This window comes from Asparagus officinalis, chromosome 1, assembly GCF_001876935.1.
Source record: "Asparagus officinalis chromosome 1, Aspof.V1, whole genome shotgun sequence".
Classification (NCBI taxonomy): domain Eukaryota; kingdom Viridiplantae; phylum Streptophyta; class Magnoliopsida; order Asparagales; family Asparagaceae; genus Asparagus; species Asparagus officinalis.
Genome location: NC_033794.1, coordinates 7,536,002 through 7,549,257, shown reverse-complemented (window position 1 = coordinate 7,549,257; position 13,256 = coordinate 7,536,002). Strand labels below are relative to the sequence as shown.

Genomic DNA, 13,256 nt, shown 5'->3' with positions numbered 1-13,256 from the left:
AAGACATACAAGGAAATTATATTTTTGGTGGAAAACATTTCCTATAATTTATAGAAATTGAACCAAACACCCCCTAAATATAATGTTTTAGGATTTTTTCAATATTAGTTCCTTACATACTTAATATTTTGAATCTAGTCATCTATCTTCCACTGCTATTCTAGGTTAATAGGGTTAGTTTGTAATAACTTATGATAATCGACGGACTTAATTACTAATTCAATGAATCGGGGGAGTAATCTTTGAGATAAGACATGAAAGGGTGTTGCTACGGGGACCCAAAAAATAGGACCAAGGAAGGGGACGAGTGAGATGTTTCCTCTCTATTGTATAATGAGTTGGTATGACCAACTCATTATGTAATAGGAAGGGGACACCTCACATGTCCCCTCTCTTAGTCGCATATTTTGGATCCTTAAATCATTCCCCCCCATGAAAATAGAGGGACCTCATGGCAAGTTCAGTGAATCGAGGGAGTCAATTTTAAAAGGATACTTAATGAGATTAAAGTATTTGTCGTACCGCAATAATCCCACTCTGCGTAGACTTCTCTATGCGGTTGTCTTCTAAAAGCCCGACGCAGCCATGGCGAGGTCCCGCTGGCAGCGGCGAGGTGGTGATTTTAATTTATCTCATTTAAATTTTAATTTCAACTTTTAATTATAATTCTCTGAAAAATAAATGACAATATTGTATATTTGTATTTCTAACTTGTTTGATCCTATTTCTACGAGTCGGAGTCCTCATTACTTCAAAATTAATAATAATAATAATACAAGGGCACCGGATTTCTTTTATAAACCATTTAACTTTTAACTATAAAAGCATCTCAATTCTAAAGACATTTTCTCTTTCTTTCAGAGGATTTGAGATTAGGGTTTAGGTTTTTAATTTGAACTGCTATGGCGAAAGATCCTGGCAGTACGTAGTCTCTACTTTTTAGGGAACGTGATAGATTTGTTTAGGAACAATTTTTCACTGTAGACCTAAACCGATTTTTTATTATCAAAATCGACCGAAATTTTTTTTAATTACCAAAATCGACCCGTTTTATGCCACGTAGGCTTAAACCCATTTCCTAATTAGTCGGGGTTGCCAACCCCGACTATTTAGGAGTTGTTAAACACCAATTAGAAGCCTTAAACCTGATTTAATTGGGATTTAACAATTCCTAAACAGTCGGGGTTGGCAACCCCGACTAATTAGGAAATGAGATTAAGCCTACGTGGCATAAAACGGGTCGATTTTGATAATTAAAAAAAAATTGAGTCGGTTTTGGTAATAAAAACTCAGATCGGGTCTACAGTGAAAAATTGTTCATTTGTTTAGGGATGAAGAAGTGAAATATATGCAGTTCCATCAAATTGTTGTGGATTTAATTAACAAGAAGTTGGCGTTCATTACCCTTAAATTCCTTTGTTTTTTTAATTTAATTTTCTTGGTAGGATTTTTATCTTTATCTTGTTCTGTTTATTGATATCATTGTGGTTGTAGGGATTGTGATGAGATAATTGCGCGGTTAGGGGCATTGTTCAATGCCGACAAGAGAATGATTATGGGGTTCTACCTGCTGTTTCTTGTGCAAAAGAGCAGGAGGAAGAAGAAGCGCGTCGACCTTACACGTGATTCGAGGCTTATCTCCCAAGTTATGGTATGTTGGAATTAGAGTTGATTATTTTTATGTATATTTTGATTATGCTTGTGCATTTTATAGACCCATGTAATTTAGATTCTATAATTTAACCAAATAATAAATTACAAACTTACAAGCAGGAGATGTTTCAAAAAAAATGTCTTACTTTTGTAGAATTTTGCTTCCATTTATAAATGTTGAGTTTTGAAAAAGTTAATTTTATGAAAGAATCTGGCACTCACTTCCTATTGCCTTCGATATGCAGTAGACACGTTCACGTTTTGGATTGGATATGAGTTGAACCAAACATGAATTTATACTAAATCTTTCCACAAATTATTTGTTGTGGTACAATTATGTGGTGTTTTTTTTAATTTTTTCTTATTTTAACACTGGAATTATAAGAGCAGACAATTGTTTGTTAACATTATATAAGTTTAAGATAAATACTATTACATTGTTGTTGAGGTGTCGAAGTTTAATGGTAATAACCTTATAGGAAACCCGTGTAATTTAGATTCTATGATTTAACTAAACTAAGAGCTTACAGACTTACAAGGAGATTGAAAAGGCTTGTTTTAGATTATTTTTTTTGCAAATTTTTTCCTTCCTTATATACATTTTAGAGCTTTGTAGAAGTTTAATGATTGTTAACTGCGTATTATCTTCAGTATGCAATGGACACATTGAAATTTTGGATTGTTCTTGGATGGAACCAAACATGAATTATACACTTAATAATCTCCCCATGAATCATTTCTCGTGGTGTGGTTATATGGAATTTTAATTTTGAAGCTGGAATCATATAATAGCAAACAATTGATTGTTATCCTTATACAAAGTTAAGATAAATACTAGTCCATGGTTGCAGAATGTCGAAGTTTAATAGTGATGTTATTTGATGAAAGAAGATGGACGGAATTGGAATAAAAGTGGTTTAGTAATTAGTTAGTTTGACTATTCTACCATAAAAGAGAAGACACATTATACATACACCACCTTTTTGTGTTTTATAATTTGTGTCTGGGGTTAACACACTAACCCTTACTGTTTTGAACGTCCTAGTTGACGTGCACTACTTGTTTTATGTACAATATTTTCTGTTTTGTAGATCATTTTAAGGTCGATATTTAGTTCCCATACTATATCTTTGCTTTTGTAGTGGCTTTACTCAAGTAGCAAGCACGCCTGTGGATGCTTCTTGTGAACCTTATACGTGCTTCTGAAGGACGGTGGTTGCCGCTCTGATGCTTACAAAGATGTATGTATTTATGTGTTTATATTTTTTGGGGCCGTTATTTCAAATTACAGTTTGTTCTTCAAATCTTTTCTCCTTTTCAGGTGGCAAAACTCGTTCATGATCACCCCGAAGTGCTCGAGGAGTTTCACCACTTCTTAGGACAAGCATCAAATATTTCTCACCGTGAACAATCACATAGCTTACTTGCCGTCGAGAAGTCCTATAACTCATCAAGATATGCTCAGAAGGTAATGTATTTACATGAAAATGTTATTCTCAAGTTATTCTCAAGTTTGATGGAAAGACCAGTTTCCTTTGTACATTTTATATTGTTTATTTGATGAATTTATATGTATTATTAACTCCCAATTCCTAACTAAGTCCTTTCTACTAATTTATCATGTCTCAAGATCTAACAAATTAATGTGCTTTTAGGTGAGTGAAATTAGTAATGTTAATACCGATCATGAGCAAACTGAAAAGAGACAGCATGATGAAATGGATACTAGGGAAGACACTACAAGAGCAGGCCATAAGAGCAATATGACGTTTTCAGGGATTTATAATCTGACAGGTATTTATATATATATTTTTTCTTTTTACAGTTACGGCATATGCCTATGTTTGATATTCATAATGCATATTCACTATGAGAAATTAATTATTTGTTGTGTATTGCCAGGTTTCTTGTGCACTGAAGGGTATACTCTTAGACTCGTAAACAGTGAACAGAGAAGAAGAGTCAGGGATAAAAATGTAGATGAAAGGAAGAAATCAAGAGAATGTAAACGTGAGGAGGACAAAGAAGAGGAAGAACTCGGAATTTCAAATTATTCATCATATAAAAAAGGTAGTTTCTCAAACAATAAACTGTTGGATCGGGGTGTGTAGCCCAAACTCACCTGCAGGCGAGCATTTCTAGGTGAGGACGAAGCTCAGGCGAGGGTGAGCTCCAGTCGGCGAGCTCGAGATCTCGTGAGCATGCGAGCTCGGCGGGACCTTCAGGCGAGGTTGGGGCGGACGAGAGTTGTATGCGAGCTTGACGAGGTTAGGTGAGCTCGAAGTTGCAGTAGACGAGCTCGAGACGTGGTCCAGGCGAGCTCGAGCTAGTGGAGCGCGGGCGAACTCGAAGCAGGCGAGATCGAATCGCTGCAGGCGAGCTCGGGTCGAATCGCTACAGGCGAGATCGAATCGCTGCAGGTGAGCTCGAGCGCTGCATGCGAGGGCGACAGGCTGTCGCCAACATGTCGCTAGGGTTTCCCTATAAAAGGGAAACCCCAGGGCACGGATCCAGCGCTTCTTCTCGCGCTCAGTTCCAGCGGCGGCCTCTTCTCTCTCTTCTTTTCTCCAGCGCTTTTTTTTCTCTCCAGCGCCTAAGCAGTGATTTTAGGGGATTAAAAGGGGAGAAATTTAAGAAAAGGGAATTAAAGAGAGGATTTAAGAAGAGGAGTTGTATAATACTGTAGCTATAGTGTTGTGTATTTATTAAGATATCTCAGTTTGAGATCTGCTCTAAGTTTTGTAATTTCTTGTTGATTAATAAGAAATTTACTGTGTGGCTCCCGAGGACATAGGCAGTTATCATACCTCATTAAATCTTGGTGTATTTTTTTTATACTGCGTTTCTGCTGTTTTAGGGGTTTCGGCGTAAATTCCAAATAACTGGTACCAGAGCCTAAAACGATTTAGAGGAACTCAGATTCAAGTGAGAGCGATGACCGCAGATGAAGGAAATGTGAGATTAGAGAAGTTTGATGGATCAGATTTTGAATTCTGGAAAATACAGATAGAGAATTATCTATATCAAACAAAATTGTATCAATCTCTCTCAGGGAAGAAGCCGGAGGGTATGAAGGAACAAGATTGGAATCTTCTAGACAGAAAGGCCATTGGGGTTAATCGTTTGACCCCGTAATGTTGCTTTTAACATTGCAAAAGAGAAGATCACGACGGGTCTTATGGCAGCACTCTCAAATATGTATGAGAAGCCATCAACCTCAAATAAAGTCCATTTAATAAGGCAGTTGTTCAATCTGCGAAAGGCGGAAGGTGCATCGGTAGCACATCATCTCAATGAACTCAATACAGTCACGACCCAATTGAGTTCAGTTGATAATGAGTTTGATGAGGAAGTTCGAGCGTTGATCCTTTTGTCTTCCCTACCAGAGAGTTAGAATGCTACAGTCACAACTGTGAGTAGCTCGTCGGGAAGCAACAAGTTGAAGTTTGACGATGTTCGTGATCTGGTTCTCAGTGAGGAGATCCGACGGAGAGAGTCGGGTGAAGGTATAACATCTTCAATATTGCATATAAAGTCAAGAGGTAGAAATTCAATAAGAGGAAATGGATCAGAGGACATGAGATCCAAATTCAGGAATCCCAGCAGCTCGAAGGCTATCGAGTGTTGGAAGTGCGGGAAAACCGAACACTATAAGAATTAGTGCAAGAGTGCACAAAAGGAGTAGGAGGCAAAGGCTGATGCAAATGTTGCTTCTACCTCAGGAGGAGATGATGCATTGATATGCTTTTTGGAGAGCAATGAGGAGTCTTGGGTGTTGGACTCTGGAGCATCATTCCATGCTACTTCTCAGAAAGAATTCCTCGAGAAACATATCTCCGGAAACCTTGAAAATGTATACATTAGTGATGATCAACCATGTGCTATTATTGACAAAGGTGTAGTGAAGATTAAGTTAAATGGACCATTATGGGAGCTGAAGGATGTCAGGTATATTCCCGACCTATAAAGGAACTTAATCTCAGTAAGCCAGCTGGCTAGTGAAGGCTACACTACGACTTTTCATGGTGATGATTGGAGGATTTTAAAAGACGCAATGACGATTGCCAGAGACATGAAGACTGATACCATGTATATGACAGCAGGTGCACGTTTGATCTCAGTTACAACAGACAATGAGACTTCAAAGCTGTGACACCAGAGACTCGGTCATATGAGTGAAAAGGGGATGAAAATTATACACACAAAGAGAAAACTTACAGGTTTACAATCAGTAAAGATCGATATGTGTGAAGAATACATACTTAGAAAGCAGAAGAGAGTTAGCTTTCAGACAAGTAGCAGAACCCCAGAAAGCAGAAGCTAGAGCTTGTTCACTCGGATGTTTGGGGACCAACCATCGCCACGTTTATTGGTGGGAAACACTACTTCGTGACTTTTATCGATGATCACTCTCGGAAAATGTGGGTCTACTTTCTAAAGCACAAGTCAGAAGTGTTTGAAGCTTTCAGGAGATGGAAAGCTATGGTCGAGAATGAGATCGGTCTGAGAACAAGGAAACTCAGAACAGACAATGATGATGAGTATGAAGATACCAGATTCAAGAAGTTTTGCTATGAGTACGGGATCAGAATGGAGAGAGCCGTGCCCGACACGCCTCAACACAATGGTGTAACTGAGAGGATGAACAAAACGTTGACAGAGAGAGCCAGAAGTATCCGTATACAAACAGGTCTACCGAAGCAGTTCTGAGCAGAAGCAATCAACACAGCAGCTTACTTGATCAACCGAGGTCTATCGGTTCCATTGGAGCACGGAATACCAGAAGAGGTATGGTGCGGAAAGGAGGTAACCCTCGCACATCTCAGAGTTTTCGGTTGTATAGCTTATGTGTATATTAGTGATTAAAAGGAATGAGCCTGATCTCAAGTCTAAGAAATGCACATTCATCGGGTATGGTGAAGAAGCGTTCGGCTACCGTATTTGGGACAATGAAAACAAGAAGGTGATCAAGAGCAGAGATGTTATGATATTCAACGAGAATGTGGTGTATAAGGACATGCACAAGACAAATTCCAGTGACTCAGAGAGCGAGTCAACATTTATAAATGCAGATGATGTCTCAGATAACCTCTCGGAAGAACCAAATATAGAAGGTCCTCAGTCAGAAGAGCATGTTGGACATAACGGTGCGTAGAAGCCCGATGCACCAGCTCCGATATTGAGGAGAACTACTCGTCCTCCTGTACCTAACAGCAGATACATGAATTATATGTTGCTGACAAATGAAGGGGAGTCTGAAAGCTTTGATGAAGCTTGTCAGAATGGAGATGCGAGCAAGTGAGAGTTTGCTATAAAAGAAGAGATAAAATCTCTGATCTCCAACCAAACATGGGAACTAGTTGAGTTACTCATAGGGAAGAAGGCACATCACAACCAGTGGGTGTATCGAGTGAAAAAAGGAATAGGATGATTCCAGAAGATACAGAGCCCGACAAGTTCCCAAAGAATTTCAACTGAAGATCCAAGGAAATAAGAATCCAGCGGATATGTTGACAAAGGCAATGACCTTTCAGAAACTAGAGTTGTGCGCAACTTCAGTTGGGCTTCATGCATAGGTGATGAATGCGGAGTCACACAGGAGGAAGTGCTTGTTGAGATAGCCTGCTGACGGCGATTTGGTCTCTAAGTGGGCGATTGTTGGATCTGGGTGTGTAGCCCAAACTCACCTGCAAGCGAGCTTCTCCAGGCGAGAACGAAGCTCAGGCGAGGATGAGCTCCAGTCGGTGAGCTCGAGATCTCGTGAGCAAGCGAGCTCGGCGGGACCTTCAGGCAAGGTTGGGGCGGACAAGAGCTGTAGGCGAGCTCGACGAGGTTAGGCGAGCTCGAAGTTGCAGCAGGCGAGCTCGAGACGTGGTCCAGGCAAAGCTCGAATTGGTGGAGCGCGGGCGAACTCGAAGCAGGCGAGATCGAATCGCTGCAGGCAAGCTCGAGCTCGAGCGCTGCAGGCGAGGGCGACAGGCTGTCGCTAGGGTTTCCCTATAAAAGGGAAACCCCAGGGCACGGATCCAACGCTTCTTCTTGTGCTCAGATCCAGCGGCGACCTCTTCTCTCTTCTTTTCTCCAGCGTTTTTTTTTTCTCCAGCGCCCAAGCAGTGATTTTAGGGGGATTAAAAGGGGAGAAATTTAAGAAAAGGGAATTAAAGAGAGAGGATTTAAGAAGAGGAATTGTATAACATTGTAGGTACAGTATTGTGTATTTATTGAGAGATCTCAGTTTGAGATCTGCTCTAAGCTTTGTAATTTCTTGTTGATTAATAAAAAAATTTACTGTGTGGCTCCCGAGAACGTAGGCAGTTGCCGAACCTCGTTAAATATTGGTGTATTTTCTTTATACTGCGTTTCTGCTGTTTTAGAGGTTACGACGTAAATTCCCAACATAAACAAGAATATAGAAAACCAATTTCACAGCTTTATTCTTCAAGCTGGGAAAGTTCGACCCCTAGCTACAGACTTATTCCTGAGGAGGTAATAATTGTTCCGATGTTGCATTCATTTTTCATTCTGATCACCTGCTGATATATTTTCCTCTGTCATTTGCAGTTGAGAGAACCTACCAGTAGTCATAGGACACCTCTTGAAAATTCAGTACTCAATAATGATTGAATATTACCGGCTGACAGTGGAAGTTATGGCTCTAAACCGGAACCCAACAAATACCCGGAACAACTATTCAAGTGTGAAGATGCCATGTATGTATCTGTAGCTTAATATTGATTTCTTGTCCACGAAAATATGATTTAACTTTTGCTATCTTTAGATATTTCCTTTTACTAAAAGCCTGTGTGGAAATTGCTTGTCAGGTTTGAGTTTCATATGTTACTTGAACGAGTAAAGACGACAGTCATGAGAGTAGAGGAGAGAATAGAAAAGATGGCAGATGAAATAAGCAGTCCAAAATTTCAAATTCAAATGAAAGAAGCCTTCACATGTAAGTAGAAATACGTATCAAGTCGGTTACATTCACATATATTGTTTGTAGGTTAGTTGCTGACAGACCCCTTGTACTATCTCCCAACTGCGGATATAACCATGTAGTTCTATTGTTGCAGATAGACGCATAAGTGAATTTTTTATTTACTCGCTTGCCCTCAGAGAAAGAGAAATTTGTTTTTTTTTTTTTTTGACAAATACAGATAGACGCATAAGTGAATTTTTTATTTACTCGCTTGCCCTCAGAGAAAGAGAAATTTTTTTTTTTTTTTTTTTTGACAAATAGTCCGCCTAAGGGTAAAAGGGTCATTAAAAATCACTCAGTGGTCTATCTGCAATAATAGAACTACGGGGACTATTCGCAATTGGGCAGTAGTATAGGGGTTTATCCACGATTAACCCTAGTTTTTAGGGTTAATTGTGACTAATATGTTGTTTACTTATTCATCTTCTTTAGCTTCCAATTTGAGATGTATCGAACAAATATTCGAACCTTATGGGCTTGATGTGCTGGAGAACATACGCCGTGATGCAAGAAAAGCATCGCCTGCAATATTGCATCGTCTGAAGGAGAGGGAAGAGTATATGAAGGAGATTCGGGTAGAATTACATGAAGTTTGTAAAGATGCTTTCGCTGAGAACCGTCCTAAACATTATAACAGCTGTGGTCTTTGACATTTTTGCTTTTTGTATTTATGCATTTGGTATACTATTCTATGAAGTTTGAACTTAATTAGCTGTACTCTTATTTTCTATGAAGTTTAGACTTTTGTGTTTTGAGTCTTCTTCTTTACCTTTTGTCTCCTTAACATATTTTGTGCTTGCCTGAAATTTATGTTGTACCCTTTTCATTTTATGTTTGGACTATTTTCTATCTTTTTTTTGAAGATATATTCTCTAAAAACATTTACTCAGTGTTAAAGTCATTTACTATTGGCACTTGAAATCAGATATGACCAGTTCACCTTAGATGGATTATATCAAACAAAAGCGCGCTAGCTTCTGAAAATGAGCACGTACAAATTGCAAAGAACTCCATTTTGTGGAAGCCCTTTGTTTTGCCCCTCTTTTTCTTTTTTTAATAGAACTATTGTGGGTATAAACTCCCTGATTTTCACTATTAAGGATTTAATGAAATATTTCTATAGAAAACTATAATAAGAATCTCAATCTGAGCAAAAGATTAATGTAAGAAAATTTAGTGAAAACAATATAATATGCACTGAGGAATTTCACAAAGATAATAAATATAATGCAATTATCCACCATTGCTTCGTGATAATATAGTAATGAAAATAACTTCCATCCCATTATAATTCTAATAACATGATATGAGTCTATTTATATGAGGTTTGGGTTACACGAAGTACAAATCAACCCTCTTCAATACTGTTGTTGTAGAATCATATTTGGTGTCTGCAGCTTTCTACCTAAATTTGTAAGGTTTTTTTTTCCTGTTATAATTACGCATCATGTTTATATAAAATCATAATCTGGATTTTTTTTTCTTCCATGTGTACTGATATGAAAACACGTGATTTCGGTTGAGTTTTTTATTGTAAAGTTAAATATGTTAAATATTAAGAACAAAATACGAGGTGTAGAAAACAAGGTATAAACTGCAATTATTTTTCTTCTATTATAATCGTGTGTGTCGATGTGAATTCATATTCTGAGTTAATTTTTAATTTTGAAGTTAAATATGTTTCAGTAATTTAGATGATTTGTAATGCATGGTTAATTTGTTGTTATTCTACATTGGGTTCACCCGAACCCAAAGTCAGTCAGATTAGAATAGGATCGTGATCCGCCCCTTTGTTAGGTTGTCCGAGATATTTACTAGTATTTTATTATTATTATTTCAATTTGAGAGTTGAACCCAAGTTCACAAGAGTTATATTAGAACCTTTCAATCATTTGGGTCATCCATGGTCCCGACATATTTAATAGAACTAGTATAGTGCACGTGCGTTGCACGTGAACATATTTTTTTCTTTTGCATTTTCATAATAATTTTTTTGCTTTATATGGCCTAAAAATATCAATTCAATTTTTCAAACTTTGTTCAAAACTAATAAGATAGAATTTTGTGAACATATATGATAAAAGTAAAAGATAAATTATGTTCTTTTAAAAAATTATTTTTAATATTTAAACATATGTAGAAGATCAAGAATGAAAGTGAACTCTCTTTTGGACATTGATTCATTACAAATGTTCAAAATTGGAGCTCTCTTCTAAATAATTAGTAAGATATCTGCATGTGCAAATTCTCAATCAGCGGGATGAAATATTTTGTACTTGAAGTAAAATTTTTTTTACATAAATACATTAGTTGCTAATTCATTCACAGTAACCTTCCATTATTATATGTCCAACTTCATTCTAAACCATGGCTCTTGTCTCATAGGCTCATCATCCTTTCTCATAATAAAAATCTTTGTTAAGACCAATATTCATGTGTAGAAGATATATATATATATATATGGTAAAAGTAAAACTATAATTTATTTTATTTAAAAAAGTATCATCAATATATAAACATATATAGAAGATCAATAATAAAAATGAACTCTCTTTTAGACATTGATTCATTATAAATGTTCAAAATCGAAACTCTCTTCCAAATAATTAAATGCATGAGAAGCTTCAGTCCAATGATGAAAAGTTAGCTCGAGCCTTGTCGTAAGCCAAACTATTGCTGACTTGTACAAAATCCACCTAAAAGTTGAAGACAAACAAATGGCTATTAAAAATAAAAGTAAGTTATTCAGGAAGAGCAATAGAAAAGCTAGCCATGGAAGCATTGCAGTGTGTACCCTTCAACCCCTTACGGCACAGTCTTGCTTCTGGGTCTAATAGCTATTGGTGCAAGAGTACACACTCTAAAGAACACGCCTTACAAAATTCAAGAATAATCATTTCAATATCTAAAATTTAACAAAGACTCGCCTCTGCTATACATCCAACTATCACCCTTCTAATGATATTGCTACTCCTCAGTGTTGCTTTTATTAGCAAGTTGACATATGTGGCTATTTATAATGCATAATAACATATAATAGCATAACATATAGTTATTTTTAAACCTGTAAACAATTAGAAATTTTCTCTTACCCGTTTTCTCACCTTCAATCTCAACAACATGACCATTAGGCTGTAATAGACTTACTGGTGAATTTCTAGAACAAAAGCGATGTAGAGGTAGGCCGTAAACTTTGACAGAAGATTGTGATTTCACTGGAGTCGATGTTGATGCTGACTATGATGAAGAGATAACAAAGAAGGTGGTTGACAGGCTTCATCAACAGCACACCATGAAATCTCAATGGCTAATTTGCATGTTGCTCGCGGACAAAGAAGAGGGTTTCTTCTGCTCTTTATATTCGACGTAGTGGTTGAGAAGGGGCAACAACATGCTCCTCTCCTTTTCTTATCGGTATTTTAGTGTGCCCTTAAATGAGTTACCTTTGAACTGCTCTTGATGATTTATTATTCGTTGGAGATTAATTTTTGCTGAGGCCGCTGGTTCTTCTCTTTTTTCAGTTTAGTGTGTATTTATGTAGAGGTGAGAAACGCTTGCTGGTAATGGGATGTTTGAGAGGATTACTGGGTGGTTTATTAACTATAATTAATGAAAAAGGGTTAGTGAAGAGAATTGTCTAAATTTGTAGATTGAAGAGGTTTGGGCTTTGAATTAAGTGTGTGTGTTTTTCTTTTTAATTTTGACTCGACTGTCTAATTTTAATAACCTACTAAAATCTATTTCTCGTTTTTAATTTGTTAAGCCAGACACGTTGTGATGCAGGGGCTTGATCAGGTTAATTTGGACATGAGCTATTTTTGTTCTTTCTCTCTTTTATATAAAGATATGCAGAATTTTTTGAAACTATTATTTATACCTAATACCTAATACCTGATGTAAACTATATGTTATTTAATTAGGAACTAATATGATGCTTTTAATAATTCAATAACAATATATTTAATTGTCAATATTACTTCTTGTTTTTTAAATAGAATGAATTGTATGAGTAGGAATTGAAAGGACTTGTGAAATAGTGGAGAGAGTGGATGGAAGAGGTCATTTAAGATATTAAATGCCGGCCATAAAGGAATTTAATTAAGAAAATTATTAATAAAATAATTATAAAAAGTAATATTTTTTCTCATTTAAGTATGCATGTATGTTCATGTATATATGTGTTTTATTATGTATGTATGCATGTGTTTTGGAGGATGTATGTATGTGTTCTATTTATATATGTATGTATTTTGGAGGGTATTTTGGGAAGAAATGTTTTAACATACCAATCCACTTTTATAATAATATTAGATTAACTCCTATAAGATTGTTATAAAGCATAAATTACAAGAAATCCCTTGGTCTATATTATCTTTTTCAAGAAATTACATCAACTAAAAATTTAGGTCTCTTGTATGTCAAGACAGATATTGCATGAGAATTCTCGGTCATGTATAAAAAGATAAGAAGTTTTTTTTCTTCGTTCAAGTACTAACTTTGTCGTAATATATTATTAAATGAAATTTTTTAATATTATTCTATGATAAGCTTAATATAATGTATGTGGTAAATTAAGCTATTCTATTAAAAAAATAAGAGAGCCGAGGCTTGTTCTTATGTAAAATCC

The 13,256-nt window shown here is 36.5% G+C and overlaps 1 long non-coding RNA gene across 1 annotated transcript; it reads left to right on the top strand.

The window, feature by feature from the left end:
- On the top strand, positions 544 to 9,317 carry LOC109847938. The gene is made up of 9 exons (XR_002248662.1): positions 544 to 613; positions 1,495 to 1,651; positions 2,796 to 2,894; positions 2,975 to 3,121; positions 3,309 to 3,447; positions 3,556 to 3,723; positions 8,215 to 8,363; positions 8,475 to 8,602; positions 9,062 to 9,317. It is a non-coding gene; the product is annotated as an uncharacterized LOC109847938 (long non-coding RNA).